Raw genomic sequence first — 17019 nt, 5'->3', positions numbered from 1 at the left:
GCCCCTCCCTCGTCGTAGGCACCCGAGGTGAGCACGCCTGCTCCTCCCTCTCCCCTACCTCTGCCTAGGGTTTCTTGAAGGAAATATGCCCTAGAGGCAATAATAAAGTTATTATTTATTTCCTTATAATCATGATAAATGTTTATTATTCATGCTAGAATTGTATTAACCGGAAACATAAACATGTGTGAATACATAGACAAACAAAGTGTCACTAGTATGCCTCTACTTGAGTAGCTCGTTAATCAAAGATGGTTATGTTTCCTAACCATGAACAATGAGTTGTTATTTGATTAACGGGATCACATCATTGAGAAAATGATCTGATTGACATGACCCATTCCATTAGCTTAGCACCCGATCGTTTAGTATGTTGCTATTGCTTTCTTCATGACTTATACATGTTCCTATAACTATGAGATTATGCAACTCCCGTTTACCGGAGGAACACTTTGGGTACTACCAAACGTCACAACGTAACTGGGTGATTATAAAGGAGTACTACAGGTGTCTCCAAAGGTACATGTTGGGTTGGCGTATTTCGAGATTAGGTTTTGTCACTCCGATTGTCGGAGAGGTATCTCTGGGCCCTCTCGGTAATGCACATCACTTAAGCCATGCAAGCATTGCAACTAAATGAGTTAGTTGCGGGATGATGTATTACAGAACGAGTAAAGAGACTTGCCGTAACGAGATTGAACTAGGTATTGGAATACCGACGATCGAATCTCGGGCAAGTAACATACCGATGACAAAGGGAACAACGTATGTTGTTATGCGGTCTGACCGATAAAGATCTTAGTAGAATATGTAGGAGCCAATATGGGCATCCAGGTCCCGCTATTGGTTATTTACCGGAGACATGTCTCGGTCATGTCTGCATTGTTCTCGAACCCATAGGGTCCGCACGCTTAAGGTTACGATGACTGTTATATTATGAGTTTATGCATTTTGATGTACCGAAGGTTGTTTGGAGTCCCGGATGTGATCACGGACATGACGAGGAGTCTCGACATGGTCGAGACATAAAGATTGATATATTGGAAGCCTGTGTTTGGATACCGGAAGTGTTCCGGGTGAAATCGGGATTTTACCGGAGTACCGGGAGGTTACCGGAACCCCCCGGGAGCTAAATGGGCCATGATGGGCCTTAGTGGAAAAGAGAAGAGGCAGCCCTACATGGGCCGCGCGCCCCTCCCCTCCCTTGGTCCGAATTGGACAAGGAGAGGGGGCCGGCCCCTCTCTCTCTTTTCCCCCCTCCACAAGTCCTATTCCAACTAGGATTGGGGGGGGGGGGAATCCTACTCCCAGAGGGAGTAGGACTCTCCTGGCGCGCCCTATGTGGCCGGCCAGCCTCCCCCCCTTTGGTCCTTTATATACTGAGGCAGAGGCACCCTAAAGACACACAAGTTGATCCACGTGATCTATTCCTTAGCCGTGTGCGGCGCCCCCAGCCACCATAGTCCTTGATAATATTGTAGCGGTGCTTAGGCGAAGCCCTGCAGCAGTAGTATGTCAAGATCGTCACCACGCCATCATGCTGACGGAACTCTTCCCCGACACTTTGCTGGATCGGAGTCCGGGGATCGTCATCGAGCTGAACGTGTGCTAGAACTCGAAGGTGCCGTAGTTTCGGTGCTTGGTCGGTTGGATCGTGAAGACGTACGACTACATCAACCAAACGCTTCCGTTGTCAATCTACTAGGTATGTAGATCATACTCCCCCTCTCGTTGCTATGCATCACATGATCTTGTGTGTGCGTAGGAAATTTTTTGAAATTACTACGTTCCCCAACAGTGGCATCCGAGCCTAGGTTTTATATGTTGATGTTATATGCACGAGTAGAACACAAGTGAGTTGTGGGCGATATAAGTCATACTGCCTACCAGCATGTCATACTTTGGTTCGACGGTATTGTTGGATGAAGCGGCCTAGACCGGCATTACGCGTACGCTTACGCGAGACCGGTTCTCCCGACGTGCTTTGCACAGAGGTGGCTTGTGGGTGACAGTTTCTCCAACTTTAGTTGAACCAAGTGTGGCTACGCCCGGTCCTTGCGAAGGTTAAAACGGAGTCAAATTGACAAACTATCGTTGTGGTTTTTTGATGCGTACGTGAGATTGGTTCTTACTTAAGCCCGTAGCAGCCACGTAAAAATTGCAACAACAAAGTAGAGGACGTCTAACTTGTTTTTGCAGGGCATGTTGTGATGTGATATGGTCAAGACATGATGCTGAATTTTATTGTATGAGATGATCATGTTTTGTAACCGAGTTATCAGCAACCGGCAGGGGCCATATGGTTGTCGCTTTATTGTATGCAATGCAATCGCGATGTAATGCTTTACTTTATCACTAAACGGTAGCGATAGTCGTAGAAGCACAAGCTTGGCGAGACGACAACGATGCTACGATGGAGATCAAGGTGTCATGCCGGTGACGATGGTGATCACGAGGGTGCTTCGGAGATGGAGATCACAAGCACAAGATGATGATGGCATATCATATCACTTATATTGATTGCATGTGATGTTTATCTTTTATGCATCTTATCTTGCTTTGATTGACGGTAGCATTATAAGATGATCTCTCACTAAATTATCAAGAAGTGTTCTCCCTGATTATGCACCATTGCGAAAGTTCTTCGTGCTGAGACACCACGTGATGATCGGGTGTGATAGGTTCTACGTTCAAATACAACGGGTGCAAAACAGTTGCACACGCGGAATACTCAGGTTATACTTGACAAGCCAAGCATATACAGATATGGCCTCGGAACACAGAGACCGAAAGGTCGAGCGTGAATCATATAGTAGATATGATCAACATAATGATGTTCACCAATGAAACTACTCCATCTCACGTGATGATCGGACATGGTTTAGTTGATGGATCACGTAATCACTTAGAGGATTAGAGGGATGTCTATCTAAGTGGGAGTTCTTTAAGTAAATTAACTGAACTTAAATTTATCATGAAACTTAGTACCTGATTAGTATCTTGCTTGTTTATGTTTGATTGTAGATAGATGGCTCGTGCTGTTGTTCCGTTGAATTTTAATGCGTTCCTTGAGAAAGCAAAGTTGAAAGATGATGGTAGCAATTACACGGACTGGGTCCGTAACTTGAGGATTATCCTCATTGCTGCACAGAAGAATTGCGTCCTGGAAGCACCGCTGGGTGCCAGGCCTGCTGCAGGAGCAACGCCGGATGTTATGAACGTCTGGCAGAGCAAAGCTGATGACTACTCGATAGTTCAGTGTGCCATGCTTTACGGCTTAGAATCGGGACTTCAACGACGTTTTGAACGTCATGGAGCATATGAGATGTTCCAGGAGTTGAAGTTAATATTTCAAGCAAATGCCCGGATTGAGAGATATGAAGTCTCCAATAAGTTCTATAGCTGCAAGATGGAAGAGAATAGTTCTGTTAGGGAGCATATACTCAAAATGTCTGGGTATAATAATCACTTGATTCAATTGGGAGTTAATCTTCCAGATGATTGCGTCATTGACAGAATTCTCCAATCACTGCCACCAAGCTACAAGAGCTTCGTGATGAACTATAATATGCAAGGGTTGAATAAGACTATTCCCAAGCTCTTCGCGATGCTGAAAGCTGCGGAGGTAGAAATCAAGAAGGAGCATCAAGTGTTGATGGTCAACAAGACCACTAGTTTCAAGAAAAAGGGCAAAGGGAAGAAGAAAGGGAACTTCAAAAAGAACGGCAAGCAAGTTGCTACTCAAGAGAAGAAACCCAAACCTAGACCTAAGCCTGAAACTGAGTGCTTCTATTGCAAGCAGACTGGTCACTGGAAGCGGAACTGCCCCAAGTATTTGGCGGATAAGAAGGATGGCAAGGTGAACAAAGGTATATGTGATATACATGTTATTGATGTGTACCTTACTAATGCTCGCAGTAGCACCTGGGTATTTGATACTGGTTCTGTTGCTAATATTTGCAACTCGAAACACGGACTATGGATCAAGCGAAGATTGGTTAAGGACGAGGTGACGATGCGCGTGGGAAACGGTTCCAAAGTCGATGTGATCGCAGTCGGCACGCTACCTCTACATCTACCTTCGGGATTAGTTTTAGACCTTAATAATTGTTATTTGGTGCCAGCGTTAAGCATGAACATTATATCTGGATCTTGTTTGATGCGAGACAGTTATTCATTTAAATCAGAGAATAATGGTTGTTCTATTTATATGAGTAATATCTTTTATGGTCATGCACCCTTGAAGAGTGGTCTATTCTTGTTGAATCTCGATAGTAGTAACACACATATTCATAATGTTGAAGCCAAAAGATGCAGAGTTGATAATGAGAGTGCAACTTATTTGTGGCACTGTCGTTTAGGTCATATCGGTGTAAAGCGCATGAAGAAACTCCATACTGATGGACTTTTGGAACCACTTGATTATGAATCACTTGGTACTTGCGAACCGTGCCTCATGGGCAAGATGACTAAAACGCTGTTCTCCGGTACTATGGAGAGAGCAACAGATTTGTTGGAAATCATACATACAGATGTATGTGGTCCGATGAATATTGAGGCTCGTGGCGGATATCGTTATTTTCTCACATTCACAGATGATTTAAGCAGATATGGGTATATCTACTTAATGAAACATAAGTCTGAAACATTTGAAAAGTTCAAGGAATTTCAGAGTGAAGTTGAAAATCATCGTAACAAGAAAATAAAGTTTCAACAATCTGATCGTGGAGGAGAATATTTGAGTTACGAGTTTGGTGTACATTTGAAAAATTGTGAAATAGTTTCGCAACTCACGCCACCCGGAACACCTCAGCGTAATGGTGTGTCCGAACGTTGTAATCGTACTTTACCGGATATGGTGCGATCTATGAGTCTCTTACTGATTTACCGCTATCGTTTTGGGGATACGCTCTAGAGATGGCCGCATTCATGTTAAATAGGGCACCATCAAAATCCGTTGAGACGGCGCCTTATGAACTGTGGTTTGGCAAGAAACCAAAGTTGTCGTTTCTGAAAGTTTGGGGCTGCGATGCTTATGTGAAAAAACTTCAACCTGATAAGCTCGAACCCAAATCGGAGAAATGTGTCTTCATAGGATATCCAAAGGAAACTATTGGATACACCTTCTATCACAGATCCGAAGGCAAGTCTTTTGTTGCTAACTTCGGAAACTTTCTGGAGAAGGAGTTTCTCTCGAAAGAAGTGAGTGGGAGGAAAGTAGAGCTTGACGAGGTAACTGTACCTGCTCCCTTATTTGAAAGTAGTACATCACAGAAAACTGTTTCTATGACACCTACACCAGTTAGTGAGGAAGCTAATGATGATGATCATGAAACTTCAGAACAAGATACTACTGAACCTCGTAGATCAACCAGAGTAAGATCCGCACCAGAGTGGTACGGTAATCCCGTTCTGGAAGTCATGCTACTAGATCATGATGAACCTACGAACTATGAAGAAGCGATGGTGAGCCCAGATTCCGCAAAGTGGCTTGAAGCCATGAAATCTGAGATGGGATCCATGTATGAGAACAAAGTATGGACTTTGGTTGACTTGCCCGATGATCGGTAAGCAATTGAGAATAAATGGATCTTCAACAAGAAGACTGACGCTGACAGTAATATTAATGTCTACAAAGCTCGACTTGTCGCAAAAGGTTTTCGGCAAGTTCAAGGGATTGACTATGATGAGACCTTCTCACCCGTAGCGATGCTTAAGTCTGTCCGAATCATGTTAGCAATTGCCGCATTTTATGATTGAAATTTGGCAGATGGATGTCAAAACTGCATTCCTGAATGGATTTCTGGAAGAAGAGTTGTATATGATGCAACCAGAAGGTTTTGTCGATCCAAAGGGAGCTAACAAAGTGTGCAAGCTCCAGCGATCCATTTATGGACTGGTGCAAGCCTCTCGGAGTTGGAATAAACGTTTTGATAGTGTGATCAAAGCATTTGGTTTTATACAGACTTTTGGAGAAGCCTGTATTTACAAGAAAGTGAGTGGGAGCTCTGTAGCATTTCTGATATTATATGTGGATGACATATTACTAATTGGAAATGATATAGAATTTCTGGATAGCATAAAGGGATACTTGAATAAAAGTTTTTCTATGAAAGACCTCGGTGAAGCTGCTTACATATTAGGCATTAAGATCTATAGAGATAGATCAAGACGCTTAATTGGACTTTCACAAACCACATACCTTGACAAAGTTTTGAAGAAGTTCAAAATGGATCAAGCAAAGAAAGGGTTCTTGCCTGTGTTACAAGGTGTGAAGTTGAGTAAGACTCAATGCCCGACCACTGCAGAAGATAGAGAGAATATGAAAGATGTTCCCTATGCATCAGCCATAGGATCTATCATGTATGCAATGCTATGTACCAGACCTGATGTGTGCCTTGCTATAAGTCTAGCAGGGAGGTACCAAAGTAATCCAGGAGTGGATCACTGGACAGCGGTCAAGAACATCCTGAAATACCTAAAAAGGACTAAGGATATGTTTCTCATATGTGGAGGTGACAAAGAGCTCATCGTAAAAGGTTACGTTGATGCAAGCTTTGACACTGATCCAGACGATTCTAAATCGCAAACCGGATACGTGTTTACATTAAACGATGGAGCTGTCAGTTGGTGCAGTTCTAAACAAAGCGTTGTAGCAGGATCTACATGTGAAGCAGAGTACATAGCTGCTTCGGAAGCAGCAAATGAAGGAGTCTGGATGAAGGAGTTCATATCCGATCTAGGTGTCATACCTAGTGCATCGGGTCCAATGAAAATCTTTTGTGACAATACTGGTGCAATTGCCTTGGCAAAGGAATCCAGATTTCACAAGAGAACCAAGCACATCAAGAGACGCTTCAATTCCATCCGGGATCTAGTCTAGGTGGGAGACATAGAGATTTGCAAGATACATACGGATCTGAATGTTGCAGACCCATTGACTAAGCCTCTTCCACGAGCAAAACATGATCAGCACCAAGGCTCCATGGGTGTTAGAATCATTACTGTGTAATCTAGATTATTGACTCTAGTGCAAGTGGGAGACTGAAGGAAATATGCCCTAGAGGCAATAATAAAGTTATTATTTATTTCCTTATAATCATGATAAATGTTTATTATTCATGCTAGAATTGTATTAACCGGAAACATAATACATGTGTGAATACATAGACAAACAAAGTGTCACTAGTATGCCTCTACTTGACTAGCTCGTTAATCAAAGATGGTTATGTTTCCTAACCATGAACAATGAGTTGTTATTTGATTAACAGGATCACATCATTGAGGGAATGATCTGATTGACATGACCCATTCCATTAGCTTAGCACCCGATCGTTTAGTATGTTGCTATTGCTTTCTTCATGACTTATACATGTTCCTATAACTATGAGATTATGCAACTCCCGTTTACGGAGGAACACTTTGGGCACTACCAAACATCACAACGTAACTGGGTAATTATAAAGGAGTACTACAGGTGTCTCCAAAGGTACATGTTGGGTTGGCGTATTTCGAGATTAGGTTTTGTCACTACGATTGTCGGAGAGGTATCTCTGGGCCCTCTCGGTAATGCACATCACTTAAGCCTTGCAAGCATTGCAACTAAATGAGTTAGTTGCGGGATGATGTATTACAGAACGAGTAAAGAGACTTGCCGGTAACGAGATTGAACTAGGTATTGGAATACCGACGATCAAATCTCGGGCAAGTAACATACCGATGACAAAGGGAACAACGTATGTTGTTATGCGGTCTGACCGATAAAGATCTTCATAGAATATGTAGGAGCCAATATGGGCATCCAGGTCCCGCTATTGGTTATTGACCAGAGACATGTCTCGGTCATGTCTGCATTGTTCTCGAACCCGTAGGGTCCGCACGCTTAAGGCTACGATGACTGTTATATTATGAGTTTATGCATTTTGATGTACCGAAGGTTGTTCGGAGTCCCGGATGTGATCACGGACATGACGAGGAGTCTCGAAATGGTCGAGACATAAAGATTGATTTATTGGAAGCCTATGTTTGGATACCGGAAGTGTTCCGGGTGAAATCGGGATTTTACCGGAGTACCGGGAGGTTACCGGAACCCCCCGGGAGCTAAATGGGCCATGATGGGCCTTAGTGGAAAAGAGAAGAGGCAGCCCTCCATGGGCCGTGCGCCCCTCCCCTCCCTTGGTCTGAATTGGACAAGGAGAGGGGGCCGGCCCCTCTCTCTCTTTTCCCCCCTCCACAAGTCCTATTCCAACTAGGATTGGGGGGAATCCTACTCCCAGAGGGAGTAGGACACTCCTGGCGCGCCCTATGTGGCCGGCCAGCCTCCCCCCCTTTGGTCCTTTATATACTGAGGCAGAGGCACCCTAGAGACACACAAGTTGATCCACATGATCTATTCCTTAGCCGTGTGCGGCGCCCCCAGCCACCATAGTCCTCGATAATATTGTAGCGGTGCTTAGGCGAAGCCCTGCAGCAGTAGTACGTCAAGATCGTCACCACGCCGTCGTGCTGACGGAACTCTTCCCCGACACTTTGCTGGATCGGAGTCCGGGGATCGTCATCGAGCTGAACGTGTGCTAGAACTCGGAGGTGCCGTAGTTTCGGTGCTTGATCGGTTGGATCGTGAAGACGTACGACTACATCAACCAAACGCTTCCGTTGTAGATCTACTAGGTATGTAGATCATACTCCCCCTCTCGTTGCTATGCATCACATGATCTTGCGTGTGCGTAGGAAATTTTTTGAAATTACTACGTTCCCCAACATTTCTACCTCCATCAAATTAGTTAGGGTGGAAACGAATCGGATGCGGATGCGGCTCAAATGAGTTAGGGTTCATGTAAGGGTGGAAATGAATCAAATTTCTAAGATGAATCATAAAACGAGTAAAATTTGACCACTTATTTCACTTTATAGTTGGATAATTGGAATATCCGCTACCACTTTCCACCCCTATAGGTTCATCAAATTAGATGGTAATTAGGGCAGTAGTTCTTAGGTACTAATTAGTTAGTAAGAACTAGGTACTAATTAGGTACTAGAATATTTTTATTTATAGTAAGTTTATTTTTAGTAAGAACTAGTTGAATTAATAGAACTAGTTAGTAAGAACTTGTTGCTATTTTTTTAGTTAAAGCAATTGTCACGCATCGACGTGGACGATGCTAATCCCGCATCCTCGTCGTCGAGTCGGCGGAGGACGACACCTGCTTGACCAGATGGGCCATGTCCGGGACTGGGCTCCGTCGGGGTGGTACTGGGAGGCGCTACCTACCGGGGGGCACAGGTTGGTGAGGAGCCAGTCTGTCGTTGACCCGAACTTCTTTGGTGGCGGTCACATGGGCCAGTGACGGTCCAGAGGCTCGAGGACTCCGCGGAGGTGGTGCGTCACCGTGTCAGTGAGGAGGACGCGCACGTCCGTCGCTACTTGTTTGCGTTGGAGCACAGGTTCTCCAATACCTGGCAGGTTCTCCAGGGATCTCGCTGGAGCTATGATCCCGTGATGGTTCCTTCTCTGTGGGTGTCCACCGCCCGCGCCGATACCCGTCGTGTGCTAGGGTTTTAGTTGTACTAGTGATGTTATATGTATGACACTATTCGGGATGTATTAGTGATAATATTCGACGATGTACGGACGCATGAGATGATTTACTTTTGCTTATTGAATGCATGCTAATTTGAGTCTTATAAGATATTTTGAAATGTATATCTTGTGTTTCTCAATATCCGGTCATGTTTGCAGGTTACACCTCCGAGTGGCCTATGTTTTGCCGGAGTGTTGATTCATTTCCATTCCGGCAAATTTCAGGTGCTCGATATATCCTATTTTAGCAAAGGTCATGCCGGATTTTTCCGTGAATTTTGGCATGACTTTTGCCAGAATATGTAGGAAATATCGAGTGCCCCGGATTTGTGTGTTGAGTATCCTGGTAGTTGTCTTCTATCGATTTTCAATTAATGTTTTAACTATGAACATAGGAAATGTCTGACGACAAAAAGGATTTCAGTATTTGCAAATACTGCGAAGACGAGCACGGCCTGTGCGACGGAATCTTCCTAGATGATGATAGGCGCTTCATCATCAAGCTGGACGAGAACTTCGAAGTGGATACAGTAAGTCATAACGACAAGTCTTTTTTCGTAATTAAGCATGACATCTGCTTCATTTGCTTCAACTTATATTTTTTTACTATTCTACTAGCGTATCCCCTGCCATGCAAGAGTTTTTGTATTGGATAAGATAGGTTTCAGTCATACTATGGAGGTAAAGAAAGTTTATTTGAAGACCGAGCATGGTTATATTTTCCATGCAAAATTATACAATTCAGACGACTACACCTATTTTGGATGCAAAACATGGCGAGCACTATGCAAGAATTATGCATTTCAGCCTGATATGGTTATCACCTTTGATATTCGTCCGGAAGATGATATTGAAGGTAATACCGACATCTGGGTCGATGTGCAGACGCCTCCAGTTACACCAAAATGTAAGTTTCTCAACCATATTTATGTCTTTGATATTGTTTATTCAAAAATAGTTGACAACTAATTTGTATTGTCAGCTTATTTCGGTGCAAGCAAACATGTCCAGCGCTTGGTAGACAGGTTCATCTGCATGCTCCAACTTGATCAAGAAGGAGAGCTACACATGTTTTATGTTGTTTTACCTAAGAGAGAGCAGCAGGAGTGATTAGCTAGAAATGAGTTTGAGGATGATGATGTGAACACTATTACTATGATGATAAAATAGCTAGTGTTGGTGGTAATGATTGTTGATTATTATTAGCTAGTGTTAGTGGTGATTAAATAAATATTGTTGGTGCTAATGATTATGATGATGATTAAATAGCTTGTGCTGGCGGATTAGATTCAAGTGGAGGCAACATGTGGTGCACATCGAAAGTACTACTAGTCCAAACTAGATCAAGTTTGGATTAGTAGTATACTTTTGACATGCACCACATATTGCCTCCACTTGAACCTAATCCACCTTCATTTGACACACTGTTATGGACATAATGATATAAACCTCATAACTGGTATTGTACCAATATTTGTACGATGGCGCATAAATACACTAAAAATAAAAAAATAAAAAAACAATACTAGTAGCGATGGAAAGAAAACACGCTGCCAGTAGTTACATTAGCAACAGCGTGGGGGTGAACAAGCGCTGCAGCTATTTGTCCTAGCAGTAGCACGTGCGGCACGCGTTACTGCTAAGCAATAGTTGTAGCGCCTTATTAGTAGCGCGCCTACCCGCGCTACTAGTGAGCACAAAACCAGCGCTACTGCTAGGGTTTTCCCTAGTAGTGTCTAGTACGAACTCTAGGGATGTTTGTGACACTTATAAGAATAGCCCAAGGGATTGATTGGAAAGAATAACTTTGAGGTGGTTTCGTACCCTACCATAATCTCTTCGTTTGTTCTCCGCTATTAGTGACTTTGGAGTGACTCTTTATTGCATGTTGAGGGATAGTTATGTGATCCAATTATGATATTATTGTTGAGAGGACTTACACTAGCGAAGGTATGAACCCTAGGCCTTGTTTACTATCATTGCAATACCGTTTACGCTCACTTTTATCATTAGTTACCTTACTGTTTTTATATTTTCAGATTACAAATACCTTTATCTACTATCCATATTGCACTTGTATCACCATCTCTCCGCCGAACTAGTGCACCTATACAATTTACCATTGTATTGGGTGTATTGGGGACACAAGAGACTCTTAGTTATTTGGTTGCAGGGTTACTTGAGAGAGACCATCTTCATCCTATGCCTCCTACAGATTGATAAACCTTATGTCATCCACTTGAGGGAAATTTGCTACTGTCCTACAAACTCTGCACTTGGAGGCCCAACAACGTCTACAAGAAGAAGGTTGTGTAGTAGACATCAAGCTCTTTTCTGACGCCGTTGCCGGGGAGGTGAGTGCTTGAAGGTATATCTTTAGATCTTGCAATCGAGTCTTTTAGTTTCTTGTTTTATCACTAGTTTAGTTTATAAAATAAAACTATAAAAAATGGAATTGAGTTTGTCTCATACGCTTCACCTTTTTAATATCTTTCGTGAGTATGATGGAAAGGATAATTGTGCTCAAGTTCTAGAAGAAGAGATCTCTAAAATGTTTGGCACTAAATATTTGAATGATGAGCATGATTGCAATGTTTTTAGTACAAATTCCTTGAATATCCATGATGCTAATGATATGCAAAGCCACAAGCTTGGGGAAGCTATGTTTGATGAAGATGATATTTTTTGTCCCCCAAGTTTTGATGAGCAAATTTATTATGATGAAAGCATTCCTACTATATATGATGATTATTGTGATGACACGTATGCTTTAAAGAATAATTATAACCATGAAATTTGTCATCTTGATCTTAATTTTCAATCACATGATAATTATTTTGTTGAGTTTGTCCCACTATTATTCGTGAGAAGAATTTTGCTTGTGTGGAGAGTAGTAAATTTTCTATGCTTGTAGATCATGAAAAGAATGCTTTATGTGATAGTTATATTGTTAAATTCATTCATGATGCTACTGAAAATTATTATGAGGGAGGAACATATGCTTGTAGGAATTGCAATAATATCAAGTTTCCTCTCTATGTGCTTAAATTTTTGAAGTTATGCTTGTTTTACCTTCCTATGCAAGATGATTATTGTTCCCACAAGTTGTTTGCTCACAAAACCCCTATGCATAGGAAGTGGGTTAGACTTAAATGTATTAGCAATATTCTTCATGATGCTCTCTTTATGTTACAATTCTTATCTTTTATGTGAGCATCATTGAAATCATCATGCCTAGCTAGGGGCGTTAAACGATAGCGCTTGTTGGGAGGCAACCCAATTTTATTTTTGTTCCTTGCCTTTTGCTCCTGTTTAGTAATAAATAATTCATCTAGCCTCTGTTTAGATGTGGTTTTATGCTTTTAGTTAGTGTTTGTGCCAAGTAGAACCTTTGGGAAGACTTTGGGAAAGTCTTGTTGATCATGCTGTAAAAAACAGAAACTTTAGCGCTCACGAGAATTGCTGCCATTTTTATTTGGAAAGTCCTATTTAGTTAATTCTTTTTGAATATAATTAATAGATAAATTCCTCAGGTCCAGAAATTTATTTGAGAATTTTATGAGTTCCAGAAGTATACGTTTGATCCAGATTACTACAGACTGTTCTGTTTTTGATAGATTATGTTTTTCGTGTGTTGTTTGCTTATTTTGATGAATCTATGGCTAGTAAAAGAGTTTATAAACCATAGAGAAGTTGGAATACAGTAAGTTTAACACCAATATAAATAAAGAATGAGTTCATTACAGTACCTTTAAGTGGTGATTTAATTTCTTATACTAACGGAGCTTACGAGTTTTCTGTTAAGTTTTGTGTTGTGAAGTTTTCAAGTTTTGGGTAAGGATTCGATGGACTATGGAATAAGGAGTTGCAAGAGCCTAAGCTTGGGGATTCACAAGGCACCCCAAGGTAATATTCAAGGACAACCAAGAGCCTAAGCTTGGGGATGCCCCGGAAGGCATCCCCTCCTCTGTCTTCGTTCATCGGTAACTTTACTTGGAGCTATATTTTTATTCACCACATGATATGTGTTTTGCTTGGAGCATCAATTTATTTTGTTAGGATTTTCTTGCTGTTATTTAGAACAATGTTTTGCATCTTTTATTTCAATAAAAGTGGCATTGATAGCCTTTACTATGCCTATGTTACAAGTATACATGTCGCTGTTTGAAAACAGAAAGTTTACTGCTGTTGCAATAATTCCCTAGAAAAGTCACAATGTGATAAAATGTTGAAACCTTTTGCATATTAAGCTCTGATAAATTTACTACAGTGGGAATTTTATTTCATAATTTTTGTAGCTAGGGAAGTATGGATGTTGCAGCATTCTTTACAGATTATCCTGTTTAGGCAGATTGTTGTTATGTTTGCATTGTTTGCATATGGTTGCTTCTTTAATGATTCTATTTGAGGATAGGACTATTAAATATGCAGAGGAATTTAGTATGCAATGTTGAATAATAATTTTAGTGATTTTCTACAGTAGAGTATGATAAGGTTTTTGCAATGGTTTATACTAACTTATCCCACGAGTCCTTCTTGAGTTTTGTGTGGATGAAGCTTTTGAGATTTAGGGAGACCGTGATATGAGAGGAATTAAGGAGACACAAAAGCTCAAGCTTGGGGATGCCCAAGGCACCCCAAGATAATATTTCAAGAAGTCTCAAGCATCTAAGCTTTGGGATGCCCCGGTTGGCATCTCACCTTTCTTCTTCAACAATTATCGGTTAGTTTCGGTTGATCCTAAGTTTTTGCTTCTTCACATGATGTATGCTATTCTTAGATGTCGTTTTATTTTGCTTTGCTTGCTGTTTGAATAGAATACCAAGATCTGAAATTATTAAATGTTAGAGAGTCTTCACATAGTTACATAATTATTCGACTACTCATTGATCTTCACTTATATCTTTCGGAGTAGTTTGTCATTTGCTCTAGTGCTTCACTTATATCTTTTAGAGCATGGTGGTAGTTTTATTTTGAAGAAATAGATGAACTCTCATGCTTCACTTATTTTGAGAGTTTTAAATAGCATGGTAATTTGCTTTAAATCCTAATATGCTAGGCATCCAAGATGGATATAATAAAACTTTCTTATGAGTGTATTGAATACTAAGAGAAGTTTGATGCTTGATGATTGTTTTGAGATATGAGGATGGTAATATTAAAGTCATGCTAGTTGATTAGTTGTGAATTTGAGAAATACTTGTGTTGAAGTTTGTGATTCCCGTAGCATGCACGTATGGTGAACCGTTATGTGATGAAGTCGGAGCATGATTTATTTATTGATTGCCTTCCTTATGAGTGGCGGTTAGGGACGAGCGATGATCTTTTCCTACCAATCTATCCCCTAGGAGCATGCGCGTAATACTTTGCTTTGATAACTTGTAGATTTTTGCAGTAAGTATATGAGTTCTTTATGACTAATGTTGAGTCCATGGATTATACGCACTCTCACCCTTCCACCATTGCTAGCCTCTCCAGTACCGCGCAACTTTCGCCGGTACCATACACCCACCATATACCTTCCTCAAAACAGCCACCATACCTACCTATTATGGCATTTCCATAGCCATTCCGAGATATATTGCCATGCAACTTTCCACCGTTCCATTTATGACACACTCCATCATTGTCATATTGCTTAGCATGATCATGTAGTTGACATAGTATTTTTGGCAAAGCCACCATTCATAATTCTTTCATACATGTCACTCATGAGTCATTGCACATCCCAGTACACCGCCGGAGGCATTCATATAGAGTCATATCTTGTTCTAAGTATCGAGTTGTAATTCTTGAGTTGTAAGTAAATAAAAGTGTGATGATCATCATTATTAGAGCATTGTCCCAGTGAGGAAAGGATGATGGAGACTATGATTCCCCCACAAGTCGGGATGAGACTCCGGACGAAAAATAAATAAAAGAGGCCAAAGAAGACCAAACAAAAAAAGGAAAGAAAAGAGGCCATAAAAAAGAGAAAAGTCCCAAATAAAAAAATTAAAAAAAATGAGAGAAAAAGAGAGAAGGGACAATGCTACTATCCTTTTACCACACTTGTGCTTCAAAGTAGCACCATGATCTTGATGATAGAGAGTCTCCTATGTTGTCACTTTCATATACTAGTGGGAATCTTTCATTATAGAACTTGGCTTGTATATTCCAATGATGGGCTTCCTCAAAATGTCGTAGGTCTTCGTGAGCAAGCGAGTTGGATACACACCCACTAGTTTCTTTTGTTGAGCTTTCATACATTTATACATCCGTTGCATGGCAATCCCTACTCACTCACATTGATATCTATTGATGGGCATCTCCATAGCCCGTTGATACGCCTAGTTGATGTGAGACTATCTTCCCCCTTTTTGTCTTCTCCACAACCACCACTCTATTCCACCTATAGTGCTATATCCATGGCTCACGCTCATGTATTGCGTGAAGATTGAAAAAGTTTGAGAACATCAAAAGTATAAAACAATTGCTTGGCTTGTCATCGGGGTTGTGCATGATTTAAATACTTTGTGTGGTGAAGATAGAGCATAGCCAGACTATATGATTTTGTAGGGATAGCTTTCTTTGACCATGATATTTTGAGAAGACATAATTGCTTTGTTGGTATGCTTGAAGTATTATTATTTTTATGTCAATATAAACTTTTATCTTGAATCTTTCGGATCTGAATATTCATGCCACAATTAAGAAGAATTACATTGAAATTATGCCAAGTAGCACTCCGCATCAAAAATTTTGTTTTTATCATTTACCTACTCGAGGACGAGCAGGAATTAAGCTTGGGGATGCTGATACGTCTCCAACGTATCTATAATTTTTGATTGCTCCATGCTATATTATCTACTGTTTTGGGCAATATTGGGCTTTATTTTCCACTTTTATATTATTTTTGGGACTAACCTATTTAACCGGAGGCCCAGCCCACATTTGTTGTTTTATGCCTATTTCAGTGTTTCGAAGAAAAGGAATATCAAACGGAGTCGAAACGGAATGAAATCAACTGAAGAAGTTATTTTTGGAAGGAAACCTACCGGATAGACTTGGACCCTACGTCAGAAGATGAAGGGGGAGCTCACGAGGGTAGGGGGCGCCCCCCTTGCCTCGTGGCTCCCCTTCGGTCCACCGACATACTCCTTTCACCCATATATACCTACGTATCGTAAAACTTCCAGAACGGACAATAGATCAGGAGTTCCGCCGCCAGAAGCCTCCGTAGCCACCGAAAACCAATCTAGACCCGTTCTAGCACCCTGCCGGAGGGGGCAATCCTTCTCCGGTGGCCATCTTCATCATCCCGGTGCTCTCCATGACGAGGAGGGAGTAGTTCTCCCTCGGGGCTGAGGGTATGTACCAGTAGCTATGTGTTTGATCTCTCTCTCTCTCTTGTGTTCTTGATTTGGCACGATCTTGATGTATCGCGAGCTTTGCTATTA

Source organism: Triticum aestivum, chromosome 5A (genome assembly GCF_018294505.1).
Source record: "Triticum aestivum cultivar Chinese Spring chromosome 5A, IWGSC CS RefSeq v2.1, whole genome shotgun sequence".
Classification (NCBI taxonomy): Eukaryota; Viridiplantae; Streptophyta; class Magnoliopsida; order Poales; family Poaceae; genus Triticum; species Triticum aestivum.
Note: the sequence above shows the minus strand (reverse complement) of the source record.